The sequence below is a fragment of the Antechinus flavipes genome, chromosome 4 (genome assembly GCF_016432865.1).
Source record: "Antechinus flavipes isolate AdamAnt ecotype Samford, QLD, Australia chromosome 4, AdamAnt_v2, whole genome shotgun sequence".
NCBI lineage: Eukaryota > Metazoa > Chordata > Mammalia > Dasyuromorphia > Dasyuridae > Antechinus > Antechinus flavipes.
In genome coordinates, this window is record NC_067401.1 from 70,963,916 (window position 1) to 70,979,055 (window position 15,140).

At 34.7% G+C, this 15,140-nt stretch overlaps 1 long non-coding RNA gene across 1 annotated transcript in view; it reads right to left on the bottom strand.

Moving 5' to 3' along the window:
* The window catches only part of LOC127562978 (uncharacterized), a 78,606-nt gene that overhangs the window by 41,017 nt on the left and 22,449 nt on the right, over positions 1-15,140 (bottom strand). Inside the window, exon 2 of the long non-coding RNA XR_007953853.1 lies at positions 2,780-2,861. This is a non-coding gene — a long non-coding RNA (uncharacterized LOC127562978). The remainder of the gene's footprint in view (positions 1-2,779; positions 2,862-15,140) is intronic.

Sequence of the window (15,140 nt, forward strand, 5' to 3'; positions counted from 1 at the left end):
ACTGCTGAGAGTAATTGGAGGAGTGAGAGATGAGTTGGAAAAGTAGTCTTTGGGAAGAATAGGTCTAAGTGGGATTACCACAGGATAACCAAATGGCATTTTGAAGGGAATGAAGGAGATGTCATAAGATCATAGATTTAGAAATGAGCAGAATATCTAAAATCAAGTTGTTTAATCCCATGGTATTATAGATAAAGCCCAGAGGAGTTGTCACCAAATGTCAATCACTCATTCAATAAGCATTTAAGTGCAATTATGTGTAACACTCTACTCTAGACTCTGGAGATATAAGTAGATAAAAGAAGATAGTTTCTACCCTCAAAGAGCTTATATTCTGCTAGGGGAGGTGATGGGATATATTTACTGATAATTTATACAGGAATCTTATATAGAAATGAATTTATTATTTAGCTGGTTCCCCTACTCCCACCCCTTTAGATATGTCATTAAACTCATTGATTTAGTTATTTGTTACAATTATGTATATCACAACTCAATCATGCTTGACCATCTTATTTGACTATAATCATGTCTTCCTAGAAATTCACCAAGGGAGAGGGAGCAGAAAGGGTTCACCCAATGAGCTTTGGTCCTTCTTTGCTTTCTTTTGATAATTCTTCCTATCTTCCCATGCCCTTGACATGTGACAAGTGCATCTCTTTCTTTTATTATACATCCGTTATGACTATTTCTCTATGAAGTTATGCTTTTGTCCTTCCTTGCTTTCTTCTTATAACACTTCCATCTTTCCATGCCTTTGAAATATGATGATTCCATCTCTTTCTTTTATTACACATCCTTTATGACTATTTCCCTATGAAGTTGCTAATTTGTTACATGTTATATCTTGTTCATATCCATGATGCACTTTTTCATTGTCTTCTGTGGGATCCATTCATAATCTGGGTGCTATCCTAGGAAAGAAAGATTCAGAACACTAACCAAATGTTTTCCCTGATTCTTCAGAATATTTGGAATGAGAATTAAGCTCCCAATTACATGCTCAGTCTCTTTCCTGCTTGCCACTCCTGCCTTCTTCAACTTATAAAGATAAAAAGCAATCCTTTCTAGGCATTGGCTAATGATTAGTGGCTAGTAGGTAGAATGCCAGGCTTGAAGTCAGAAGACTCATCTTCCTGAGTTCATATCTGATCTCACACACTTACTAGCTGTGTAACTCTGGGCAAGTCACTTAATTCTGTTTACTTCAGTTTCTTCATCTATAAAATGAGCTAAAGGAGGAAATGGCATTCCATTCCAGTATCTTTCCCAAGAAAACCACCAAATGGGATCATGAAGAGTCAGATATGACTAAACTGATTCAATAACAACAAGAAAAAGATCAGAAATGAACAGCACCTTCAGAATGAGGAAGAAAAGTTTGGATCATTATTTCCTCAATGCAAAACAGAAAAAAAAAACCCAAACCATTCTTCAATTCCTTTTGCCAATGTCAAAGCTGAGTCAACAGGGCAGAGTGGGGTAGCAATCAAGGAAACATGAGTTCAAGTACAGTCCCTGATCCTAAATGACCTTGCCAAGTCAAAGTAGATCTTCAGCTCCCCCAACCCTCAACAACTCTCTTATAAGAAGTTACCACAAAGTACCCAATTAGAGATGCACTGAACAGAATATTGGATCTAGAGTCAGAAAGACAAGAGTTCAAGTCCAGCCTCAGGGATTTGCTTGTTGTATGACCTTAGAAAATCATTTAAGCTTTCTGCCTCATTTTCTTCATTTATAAAATAAAGATATTGATAGTACTTACCTCCCATGGTTGTTTGTGAGGATCAAGTGAGAAAATAATTACTAACACTTATAGTAAAGGCTATATAAATGAGTTCTTTATCATTAACATCATCATCATTATCAATTATTGTTATTTTTGGTGGAAAGTTTCCACAATAAAAAGAAACAGAAAAAAAAAGAACTCAGATCTTTTTTCTTCTCATGCCAGAAACTCCTGGAAATGTCATAGGATCATAGATTTAGAGATGACAGGGATAATAGAAGCCATCCCCTCATTTTAAAGATAAAGAAACTGTAGTTCAGAGGAGTGATCATAGCTAGTCTATGTCTAAGGCAGGATTTTAAGTCTGGTCTTTCTAACTCCAAATGTGTCACTATCCTGAGAAATCTTTATATTTAAATATGACATTTTTGATCACTTTACACAAACCATATTTTATTGTTGTTGTTGAGTTGGGCTTCAGTTGTGTCTGTGTGTGACCCCATTAGGCATTTTCTTGGCAAAAATACCAGAATAGTTTGCCATTTCCTTTTCCAGTTCGTTTGACCAGATGAGAACATTGAGGTAAACAGGATTAAGTGACTTGCCCAGGGTCACACAGCTAACAATTCTGGTCTTGGCACTCTATCCACTGTACCACTAACTGTCCCATATTTCATTAAAAACCCATATGTAAAGTTAGGCATCTGTAACTGTAAATATTTATACCAGGAAATTGTGGGATGGCAAAACTGGAAGCAGGAAGTAACATAAAGTTGCTTGCATAGGAAGATTTCCTTAGCATCCCACCACTTAGCGGCCTTCTTATTATTTTTGGAGCTACATAAGAGACGAAAGGAGATTTAGGGGGAGAGCTAGTCCTCTTCAAGTATTTGAAGTAAAGGACTGTTATGCATTATACACATAACTTATTCCATTGGTCTCTGAGGCTAAAACTAGGATAAAATGTAGACATTACAAAGAGATCAATTTGACCATGATGTTGGTGGAGAAGAACAATAACTGTCATTCAGAGTTCAAGCTTTTTACCTGTGTGAGATTCTCTTCATTATTATAGAGAGTTACTGAATTCTTCTTCTTTAGGTCCAAGCTTAGAGTAGGCTTGAGTACCCTGTTGTAAGACAAAAAACAAAACAAAAACAAACAAATCTTTCTACTACTTAGAGCTATCCAAAAGTCAATCAATCAGCTGTCTTAGAAGTTGTGGTTCTTTCATTAGAGATTTTCAAGCAAAGACTCCATTTTAGCTTATCTGCTAGAATTTATGGAGAAAACAAGAGAAGATTCATATTGCTAAATAGCCATTATTTTATGGTCTCTGAAGGCCCCTCAACTCATAGATTCTGTGACTAATCTCAGTTTCTAAGGAGCTGTGTGAGGGTAGTGCGATGTACTCTCTAATAGAGAGCTATCCTTGGAACCAAGAAATTTTGGTTCAGATAGAGCCTCTGATACATGCTAGTTACATGACTCTTGGCAAGTCATCTAATATCTCAGGGTTTTTTTTTTTTTTTTACAACTCTTTAGGATTATAACTTGCAAATAAAGTTCCAACCTATAGGAGTAGAGGGAGTTCCTAGAAATGAAGTCACAAGTTAATTTTCCATCCTTGTGTATAAAGGCATCAGGAAGTAAGGAAAATTGTATATGTGGCAAAGGCTGGTTGGAAATCAGCCTGATTATGAATTCTAGAATATAGAAGAAAAGACAAAGGTTATGTTGCATATATGTTTCAAGGTGAGAGCATAGTGTCAGTGGTTGTATTTGGCAACTGAGAGTTTCAATTGGAGGTACATGGTCTTTATGGTGTGTGTGCAGAGTGAGATAGGTAGCTTTGATGCTAATAGCACCCCAAAAGCATATGATATAACCAGAGTGTAAGGTCAGAACAGAGCTTAGTTGAGTTATGAGCAGTAGATCTTATGTTTAAGTTTCTGTTTCTGAAAAACTGCATGTAGAGCAGGGTGGCCTGGGGAGAGACCACACAACCCAACAAATTGCTGTCATTGTTCCACAATTTCAGCAGAGCTTCCAGTGTTCACCAGCATCAATTGAAGAAGTGAAGTGGAAATTTAGATGACCGTAAGCAAAGGAGCCAATGCACTTCTAATATGAAATGAGATATACAGATCATCACCTTTATTTTGTGGTGATTTTCCATTTAGTACTTGGGAGGTGAACTTCAGGTTATAGTAGCAAAGGAATAAGTAATCCAAGCTGTTCAGGAGAAGAGGGAAAATATAGGTAAGATTTTTTTTTCCCCTCAAGCTTTCTTTCAAATAGAAGCAAAGACATTGAAATGGAGAAAGACAGGGTATGGATTAAGGTCAACAGAGTTCTACAAGGAGTTTCTAGTGAAAAGAGAGAACACCTTTTTTTTTAAAATTCTAAATTTTTAAACAATAAAACAGCTTCCAAATATATCTACCTGACAAACAAAATTATGGGATATACATTTTGAAGAGTGTTTCCCAAATACTACAACACCCATTTATTTAGTACTTACTAGGTTTCAGAAACTGTGCTCAGCACTGGAGATTCAAAGACAAAAGCAAACCAGTCCTTTTCTTTTAAAGGGAGAGACAATTTGCTGATATATGTGTAGTTATATATAAGTTTATTTCACCTCTACTGATGAAATTCCTTCCCTACTGCTAGCTCCTTTAAGGCTAAGAGATATTTTGCTTCTGTCTGGATGTCTTCTAATTTTTTTTGCTTTCCTAGTCCATTTCTCTAAAATTCTACTGCTGTAGGAGCCACTATTATTGTTATCCAGATTGCTCTCCACTTTCTTTCATCACCTCTTTCCTCATGCGATCATCAATACCTTTTAAGATACTCTTTCCCTTACTGTCTGTGTTCAAAATTTCCTTAGGGCCCAGAGCAGCTCAAGATTGGGCATGGGAAAGTTAAAAAAAGGAAGATGCTGTATTTAGCGAAGTTCAATTTGGAAGTTCACAGACATTCAGAAGGGCTCGGAATTCAGACTGATTTGGAGAATGAACTCCAGAGAATTCAGAGATCAAGATTAAAAAAGACAGATTTCAGAAAGATTTATATTCAGGACTCACAAATCGCATGGTGACTTAGGGCTCTTTAAGGGTACTATTATTTTTATTTCAGGTATATTATGATTTAAATAATTTTGAGGACCAGTGTTTGGATTGTGACATTTATAATATGGATTTATATGTCCAAAGTTAAAAAACAAACAAACAAACAAAAACCTTGGACAGCTAGGTGGTGAATAAGACACCAGTGCTGGAATCAGAAAGACTTGAGTTCAATTAAATCTCAGATACTTATAGCTGAGTAACTGTAGGCAAATCATTTAATCCAAATTGCCTCAAAAAAAATAAAGCAAAAATAAAGTACCTCACTTACAAACTTATTTATTTAAAAAAAATCATTTAGTAAGAGGGATGCTGTCTTTATTTTGCAGGTATTGAGGAAGTTATAGCTGAATTTTCCTTTACTGGACTGCTGATATCCTTAACCTATACTATTTGACTTTTGAATTTGAGTGGAAATGTGATCAAATATATGAAGCATGTTTCACCCTAAGTACTTCCTCTCTGATTCATGATCTTTACTTCTATATAAAATATTCCATTCACTCATACAAAGGTATTGTTTCTGGTATCAGGCAATCCAACCCTCATTGAAACAATATGGCACTATGCAAGAATGTTAGATTTGGAGTCATGAAATCCAGGGTTCAAATGCTGACACTGCTATTTTTTCTTTCATTCATCTATCCATCCATCCATCCATCCATCCATCCATTCATTTACTTATGCTATGTCACCATAAGCAAATCACTTAAATTGTTCAAGTCTTAGTTTCCTCATCTGTAAAATGAGATTGTTGGACCTGAAGGCTTCAAAAATATTTTTTGCTTCTAACTCTAAATGATCTCAATTTAATAAATAAGAATACAGTGATTTACAATGATTATTTCACAAATGTGCAACATACTTCCTCCAATGCAGTATTTTTATCAAATTATTGTAATTTGTTATCCCTGCACTGAAGGAATTTTTCATTACATTAGACAAATGTTTATTTTTGTTATTTAACCCCCTGACTAGGGAGGATCTACACAAAATTACATCTATTGGTTTAAGCCAAAAGGTTTTGTCAATCCTTATTGCACTGAAGAGAATGATGTGAAAAACTGAACACTACCCAAGTGGAGCTTGGCATCAGATGAGTGCATTTTGACTCTTGGGCATCAATTCTCAAATGGTAATCATTGAAAAAAATCATAATAAAAGGTGTCATCACAATGAGTTCTGTCACTTTTAAAATTCCTATTGATTTTTGGTGGGCATTAAAAATAAATCCTTTCTGTCAAGTTTCGATTTTCATTTGGCTCCTGCTAACATCTGTTAGGACTTTGGAGCAGGGGCTTAGACAAACCAGTCTGAGTTTTGCTGATACTAATATAACTATTTGAGAAATGAAAAAAAAAAAAACAGTCAAATGACTCCTGTTTGGTATCTGCCATGTAATGACTGATGATAGACTTGATTGCGGAATTGGCCTGTTTTGTACCTTATAGAAGGAAGCTGAATGAATTCTGCCCAAAGACTGTGTCCTCACATTTGAACAAATCTATACTTGGAAGTTTTTTTTTAAATTAAACTAAGTTGAACTTTTCTTATTGTGCATAAAGTTACTTTGGGTTTTTTTCCTAAAGAAGTTAGGTCTATGTTGCTCAGTGTTTGTTTTTATTTGTTGGTTCAATGAAATAAACAGCTAATGTAGAGGGATAACACCACAAACCAGTGATTTCATTTTATTAATTTCCCTCTTTTTTTTTTGCAGAATTGTCAAATTATTTCAATACTTCATCTGATAATACCATGTAGACACCAGCTATATAGATATGAAAACTATGCTCAGCTATTTGAAGGAATAGAAGAAAGATCAGGTTTATTCAATTTGGTCTCAGACAAGGCAGAACCTCAGCCCTGAATGGATGTTTCAAAGAGGGAAATTTGGGGTTGACATCAGGGAAAACTTCCCAATAATTAAGAGCTCTCCAAAAGTGGAATGGGTTGCTTCTATTGTCAAGGGGATGTCTTTTAGGCTTTAGTTTCCTCATCTATAAATTTGAGTGTTCTCATAAGATAATATTGAAAGTCAGGCTTTGAATTCACAATCCAATGACTGACAAGATGTAACCAAAGTGGATTTTCTAAACTCTTAGAAACTACAATATGAAGAAACTACAATTTTTATAATGGACAGAAAGTTGCAGTAATCAAGTGCATTTGAGTTAGTGGGAATGGTAGGTACTGGAACAGATGATGAGGTAGGATATGTCATTCTGGAAATAGAATGAAAATAACTCAGCGTTGCTCACCAAAAAATGATTACACTTAGAGGGAGAAAGAAAAATCAAGGATTGAAATAAAGGCAGGGATAGGAGAATGAAGGAGAAAGACAACCAAACTATTGTCTTCTGATTTTAATAAGGAGTGCTGTGACAATGGGGAGTAAGGAGATCCAGTTAGATATTTAACAAACTTGAGTAAATCAACTTGCCATATTATCTGACCTTTAAATATTACTGTCCCTTTCATTTTTACCAAAAAGACATTTACCTCCTGAAAGAAGCTATTCACTTAGCACAGAAAGTCAATAGATGAAAATATGCTAAATTGACATTTAGAATTATCTCAAAACACCTTCATGATAACTTGCATTATTATTTCCATATGATTTGGATTAGAGATTTTAAAATATGTTTTTAAAATCATTAAAAATAATAGCCAGATATTGTGAGGGCACTCAGGTTATCTGGTAACAATATTAGGATTTTTCTTAACGGCTAAGTAATTGCTTCTTTACTCTGCCGAAGGCAAGTTGAACTCTGTGGCCTTTTCAAGATTTACACCTACATTGTATGAGGTAATGGGGCCCTCAGCCTGACATTTTATGTACCAGACTATCTTTTTATAATACAGAGACTAGCTCTGGTACAGTGTCTTGATGCTTTGAGAAACAACACAAGAGAAAGTAGCACAAAGACACCATGGCCTCAGAGAGTGACTGAGGTACCTGAGTCATCATCACACTAGGGATATTCATTCTCAGGATGTGTCTGTTGTGAATATAAACATCCTGCACTTCCTCGTCATCTCTGAAATTTCAAGAAATCTCAAAAGTGACGTATAGTACATCAAACAAAATCATCTCATGGTATCCAGAGCCACTTCAGTACCATTAATTGGAAATAAATACAAAGACTTGGACCACTTTATGGTTCAATCAGTCAATAAACATAGCTATATCAAAGAGATTTAACATAGTTTAGTAGATAGTTAAGTAATATCCTGGCCGTTAGAGAATGGAAGACCTGGGTTCAAATACCATTATCACTAAGTTGACCTCACCCTGCCTAAGCTACTTATCATCTCAGTGAGTCGTGCAACTGAGGCTGCACTCTTAAAATGGGGTGTTCAAGGAGGATTAGTATATCTGATGTGAGAACTTGAGCCTTCTTTTCCCATTCTGAAAGTCTTAAAAAAAAATATATATATATATATATTCAATTTTATTTTTATCTGTGTATATTCATTTCTAATAATTTCCATATGAATCATGTTCATGGGGAAGAAAAATCAGAGCAAAAGGGACAAATTACAAGAAATAAAAAAAAAAAACCATGAAAATAGTATGGTTTGATCTGCATTCAGTCTTCAGACACTTACCCTGTACTAGCTGTATGACCCTGGGCAAGTCACTTAACCTCAATTGCCTCTCAAAAACAAAAACAAAGAGAAAGAAATACAATACTTGCCCTCAAAAAGTTTACAATCTAAAAGGTGAGATAATATACAAAAAGAAGCAAAAAAAGCTAAAGATGGGGAATGGAGGACCAGAGGTTATATTATTTCATGGAGTTAAAACCAAGCATGATAGTAAAATGATAGTAAATTGAGTCCAATTTATTATAGTCTTTCTATATAGGGGAGGAGATACTCTACCTTCCATTTCTTCATTTAGTGGGGAGAGGAAGCTGAGGAAAGTTATGTCAATCATGGCTTGAATTTGTAGCTTGGTGGTGGATTTAGAAGTGATGAGCTTAATTTGGGAGGGACATTGATAGATACATAATAGCCATGTAGTATGCTAATTAAACAATAATCAGCAGCCCTCAACATTGAGGCAAGGCCCTCCAATAGCAAAAAGATTATGACTCTCTGAAGGTTCAAATGATATTTTAACATTTTTAGCATAAAGTTTTTAATTAAGGTATAGATATTATTTTTAGATATAATAATATTGAACATTTAATAGACTACAGCAAGTATAAACATAACTTTTTTATGCACTGGGAAACAAAAAAATTCATATTATTTGCTTTATTGTTAAATTTGCTTTATTGAGGGAGGCTAGAACTACAATATCTCCAAGTTATGGCACTCTGTGTATTTAAATACACACAAAAATACATGTATGTATGTAATGAATATATATATTTACACATATGTATGTGTATGCACAATGCGCATATACATGTATTTATGTTCTTAAAACAGATAAAAGAATTATAGTTTCTAGTACACTCCTTTTTCTCATTTTTATATGAAATATTTGTGTTTTTTGATGGCTAAATTAAAAATATTTTTTCTAACTATAAAAGATGAAAATTATAGTCGATTTATGCTCTGAATTATAGATTCAGCAAATTATAGTAGCCTCGGAGGCAGATTCCACATCAGGTTCATTGGAGCCTCCTCGTCCTCAAAAAGTGGTTTTAAATAGAAGCAGTTGCATAGATTTAAGCATTTTAAATTATTTTAAAATATGGAGTATTCAGCGTTTTGAATCTGAATGGATTTGGGTATATAGTCAGCCTCTTTATTTTAGTCCTAAGTATTAAGCCTATGCTAACAGGAACTGCCAACAAAGGCTAGTGAACCCCATCAGTGAGCCTTGTTCATCTAACAAAGCCTCTGGGATCTTCATCCATGCATGTGTTAAAAGAAGACCTCACAGGAAATTCTAGTTTCTAGTTAGGAAAATAGGCCCTAAATTTAAACTCATAATGAGCTTTTAAGAAAGGTCTGTCTAAGTATCTGAGTGTTTCCATAGTCATAAAGCTAATGAGGGCCAAAGAGAGGGCTGATTCAATTTCTTCTTTGTTATCATTTGGCTAAATTCATTTCTACAAACATTTATACATTTATTAGTGTTTACCATCTGCAAGGAACTGTACTAGGTACTGGAGATAAAGGGCAAAAAGAAAAATGATACTGACCCTACCTCCAGGAACAGGAGCAAGGGTGGGGGAGAGTGGAAATACTTAGTGGAAATAAATACAAGATAATTTCAGGAAGAAGAGAGCTTTAAAAACTAGAGAGCATTATGGAAGACTTTACCATAGTAGAGAATCGAGTCTTGAATAAAGCTGAATTAAAAATTAGGGAAAGTTAGAGATTCTCAGAGGCAGAGGGGGAAGCAGGAATGTATTACTGAGATGAGGGTCAGCTAGAGCAAAGTTTGAGAGAGGAAATAGAATACTAAGTTCACAGAAAGCTAGCAGGTCATTTTGGCTAGAAAAAATGGAGATTTTATTCAAACCATTGATTGGGCGTTAACAATACAAACAATTTGTTTAAAATAAACTTTTAAATTCATCATTGACATCATTCTCACTGTTATTATCAAATCCACAACAGTTCCTTTTATAGGGGGGAAAATAGCCTTTGTCAGTAGCTATTATGTTTTTTCTGTTACTATCAACTTTCTTTCTAACTTAGGGGATGGGGACTGGACCCATAATTTCATTGTCAAAAAGAGTTCCCAACTCTCAACTTCTGCCAATGTCAGTTGGCACTTTCTATACAACTCAGAGTCTTGGGAACATAGAATACTGAGGTTCAGTACCTTGCCCTGGGTCACATTAAACCAGCATGTGTTAAAAAAAGGTCTCAAATCTGAGTCTCCCTGACTCCAAGACCAGGTCTCTATCCAGTATGCCATTCTGCTTGTGTGTGTTTTTTTTTAAATGCATTTCTTTTTTCTAATTTATCATTTCTTTTCTAATTTCCGATTCATAAATGACTTTTCTTTCTCCTTTGTTATGAGTTATTTAATATCCAATTGGTACAAATTGGAACCATGGAGTTTCCACGGAAAATAACTATTGACTCACTGTGGGTATTTATATTAATTCTAGCAGTATTAATAACATAATAATATCAGGGACCACCAGAATTATTCTGAACAAAGCATTAGCCAGCCAGATGCTGTGGGATTAAGTCATGTTAGTGCCTTCAAGGACTTGACATTTTATTTTTACCATTTTGCAGTAGGTGTCTGATTGAGATTAGAAGCAGAGAAAAAGATTAGTTTCTCTTCCCCTCATCACAAAGATGATGCCATGATTTGTAAGTGAATTGAATTTAAGTGAAGGAGGGCTGTACAAAGTCATCAGGCTAACTCCTCTGAAGCTAACTACAGAGTATGAATATGGGTAAGGGAAAGCATTTATATAGCACCTACTATATGTCAAGCAATGGAGCTAAACACTTTTTTACTTATAGATGCTATATAATAATCCTCATTTTACAGCTGAGACTGAGGTAAATGGAGGTTAAGGGTTTTGCCCAGAGTCATACAGCTAGTAAGTACCTGAGGCTGGATTTGATCTCAGATCTACTGATTTTAGGTCCAGTTCTCTATACATTTTGTCACCAGCTGCCTCAATAAAGAGCTATGAGCTCCAGTTTCTTCATTTGGTGAGGGAGAACAAGCTGGCAGAAAGCTAGAGATATAGTAAGGGCGTCCAACTAAAGCAGTAGTTCTTAACTTGGAGTTCATAAGCCCCATGAGTTCTGTGAATAGATTTTTTGAGGGGATTCTATAAACTTGATTGGGAAAACAATTACATTTTAACTTTTGTTTTTTTTGTAATTCCATTTCATTTATTTTATACATTTAAAACATCATTCTGACAAGGGATATACAGGGTTTATCTGACTGTCAGAGAGGTCAATGATACAAGAAGTTTAATAACCATTGCTCTGAAGGTAAAAACATTGCATAGACAGCTCCCTTGTAGCTTGTGAGCACATTCTGACTGGGAGCTTAAAACAAAAATATTAGTACTTAGAGATTTCATTAAAAGATGTAAGGATTCTTAAATAATGTCGTCTTTGTCAAAGAGAAATATATATATATATATATACATATATACATATATATGTATATATATATATATATATATATAGTTTAAAAATATTTTAAAATTAAGTCAGTAACTATTCTCTTACCTATTTTTTGGGGGGGTTTTTTGGTGACTTCATTATGACAGAATCACCTCCTTGCTACATCTCATACAGGGCACTGGATTTCCCAGATCAGAAGATTTTTATTGGCATTCTCTCAAGTCTGGACTTTTCTTTCTTTTAATCTCCATCTCCTGGATTTCTTGATTTCCTCCATATTCTAACTAAAATCCCACTCTCAACAAGAAGCATTTACTGATTCCTTCCCTCTAAATGCTTCTACCATATCCCTAAAATTGCCTCCAACTTATCCTATACATATCTTTTTTGTACATAATTTCCATAATTATATATATATTGTTTTCTCTATTAGAGTATAAGCTCCTTTCCCTCCCCTTCTTCTTTTCCCTATCACTTAGCATAGTGTCTACACACAGCATACATTTAACAAAACCTTGTTGATTAACTGACAGACTTGAAAGTACCTCAGAAGGCATTTAATCCAATCTATCCCATTCTCTCCAAACAGGTTAATGATTAATGCAAGTAGAATGGTGATTATCTGGATGAAATTTTTTAAAATAAAGACCAAAAATTAACTGCTTGTCTATCAAACTGTGCATACTCTTTGACCCAGCAGTGTTACTACTGGGTTTATATCTCAAAGAAATTTTAAAGAAGGGAAAGGGGCCTGTATGTGCAAGAATGTTTGTGACAGCCCTTTTCATAGTGGCCAGAAATTGGAAACTGAGTGGATGCCCATCAATTGGAGAATGGCTGAATACATTATAGTATATGAATATTATGGAATATTATTGTTTGGTAAGAAATGACCAGCAGGATGATTTCAGAAAGGCCTGGAGAGACTTAGATGAACTGATGGTGAGTGAAATGAACAGGACCAGGAGATCATTATATACTTCAACAATAATACTATATAATGATCAATTCTGATGGATGTGACTCACTTCAACAGTGAAGATGAACCAAATCAGTTCCAATAGAGCAGTAATGAAGTGAACCAGCTACACCCATTGAAAGAATTCTGGAAGATGACTATGAACCCCTACATAGAATTCCCAATCCCTCTATTTTTGTCTGCCTGCATTTTTGATTTCCTTCACAGGCTAATTGTGCACTATTTCAAAGTCTGACTCTTTTCATACAACAAATTAACTGTTTGGACATGTATACATATCCCTCTATTTTTGTCTGCCTGCATTTTTGATTTCTTTCACAGGCTAATTGTATACTATTTCAAAGTCTGACTCTTTTTATACAATAAGTTAACTATTTGGATATGTATACATATATTGTATTTAACTTATACTTTAACATATTTAACATGTATTGGTCAACCTGCCATCTGGGAGAAGGGATGAGGGGAAGGAGAGAAAAAAGTTGGAACAAAAAGATTTGCAATTGTCAATGCTGAAAAATGACCTATGCATATATCTTGTAAATAAAAAGCTATAATTTAAAAAAAGAAAATGCATGGAAGTAGAAGATGGAATGTTCTTAAATTTGCATTTCTCTGATTAATAATGACTTGGAGCATCTTTTCATATGGCTAGAAATAGTTTCAATTTCTTCATCTGAGAATTGTCTGTTCATATCCTTTGACCATTTATCAATTGGAGAATGGCTTGATTTCTTATAAATTAGAGTCAATTCTCTCTATATTTTGGAAATGAGGCCTTTATCAGAACCTTTGACTGTAAAAATGTTTTCCCAGTTTATTGCTTCCCTTCTAATATTGTCTGCAATAGTTTTGTTTGAAAAAAAACTTTTCAATTTGATGTAATCAAAATTTTCTATTTTGTGATCAATAATGATCTCTAGTTCTTCTTTGGTCATAAATTCCTTCCTCTTCCACAGGTTGAAAACCTTATCTTACCCAGTCTGAAAACAGTAGCAAGTACTAATGAATTCATTCAGGATTCTAGAAAAACATGAGGGGAAGACATTCCTCTCCCTACTTCTTTCCCAAGCTTTTCTCCCCAGCCCAAGTCTCTTATCATGTATGGATATGCTTGTAGTATAGCTAAAAAGGAGTGGATTGTGAGAGAATAGTTTTCAGCTGAATAAGAACTTCTTGCTTCCATTTCCTTGCCTTATTCTCAGTAAAGTTCTTACTTTGTTGTCAAGTAATAATGTGAGTAAAAGATAAATTTCCATCATCATGAAATGTGCCAAGTTTTCCCTTCACACTAGTTGCCTATGATTTGCCAAGAAGCAAAGAAAGTATTTGAAGAAAGGCAAATGGATCATTAGAATCATACCAAAGATGATGAATGTCTCCCAAGACTTCCATTTAAAACCTATTTCTCCCCAGGATACTCCCCTTCGATTCACAAGCTGATTACAATAACTGTCTGAAAACCAAGTCATCATATCTTGGCTAACCACGACTTCAAACTTCCAAAGCTGAGGACCACCTTTAGAGACTCATCACCATAACAGATGCTTTAGTGACTCACAGATGTGGATATTATGAGTAAGTATGAAACAGTGATAAATGTAAAACCTGCAACAAAGGAGAGGCAGATATTTTCTTTTCATTTTTAAGAACTTCAAGGATTGTTGTTTTTTCATATTTATTTAGGTAGAGATCACATTTGAAGAAAGATCCAACATGATGTAGTGGGAGTTGGAATCAAACTTCTGGCTTCCCATCCTGGTTCCACTTCTTACCAACTTTGTGAATTTAGATGAGGTGTTTAGCTTTCAGAGATTGTATATCTATAGAATAGGGATAATCAGAATTGTCCTATGCTTCCACAAGTTACTCAAGAAGATCACACAAAATATTTGTAGAAGTGATTTGTAAATTGTAAAATAGTATAAAAATGTAAGATGTAATTATTGCTATTAGAAAAGCTGATGAATTAATGTGATATTATAGAATTATTTATATTTTAAGTACTCCATTGGTATTCTTAAAACATAAAAAAGGGAAGCCCTCCAGAACACTGAATAGAATCATAATAAAGGAGACTTAGAAAAACAAGAATGGTATATGTTAAGTGGGATTTTCATGGGAAAAAGGGGCTTACTAGTCACCTAGGTTCAGGGCTATTGGAAAATACACAAGAGCACCAGCTATAGAGACCTGAGATCAAATCCTGGCTCTACCTGGGTAA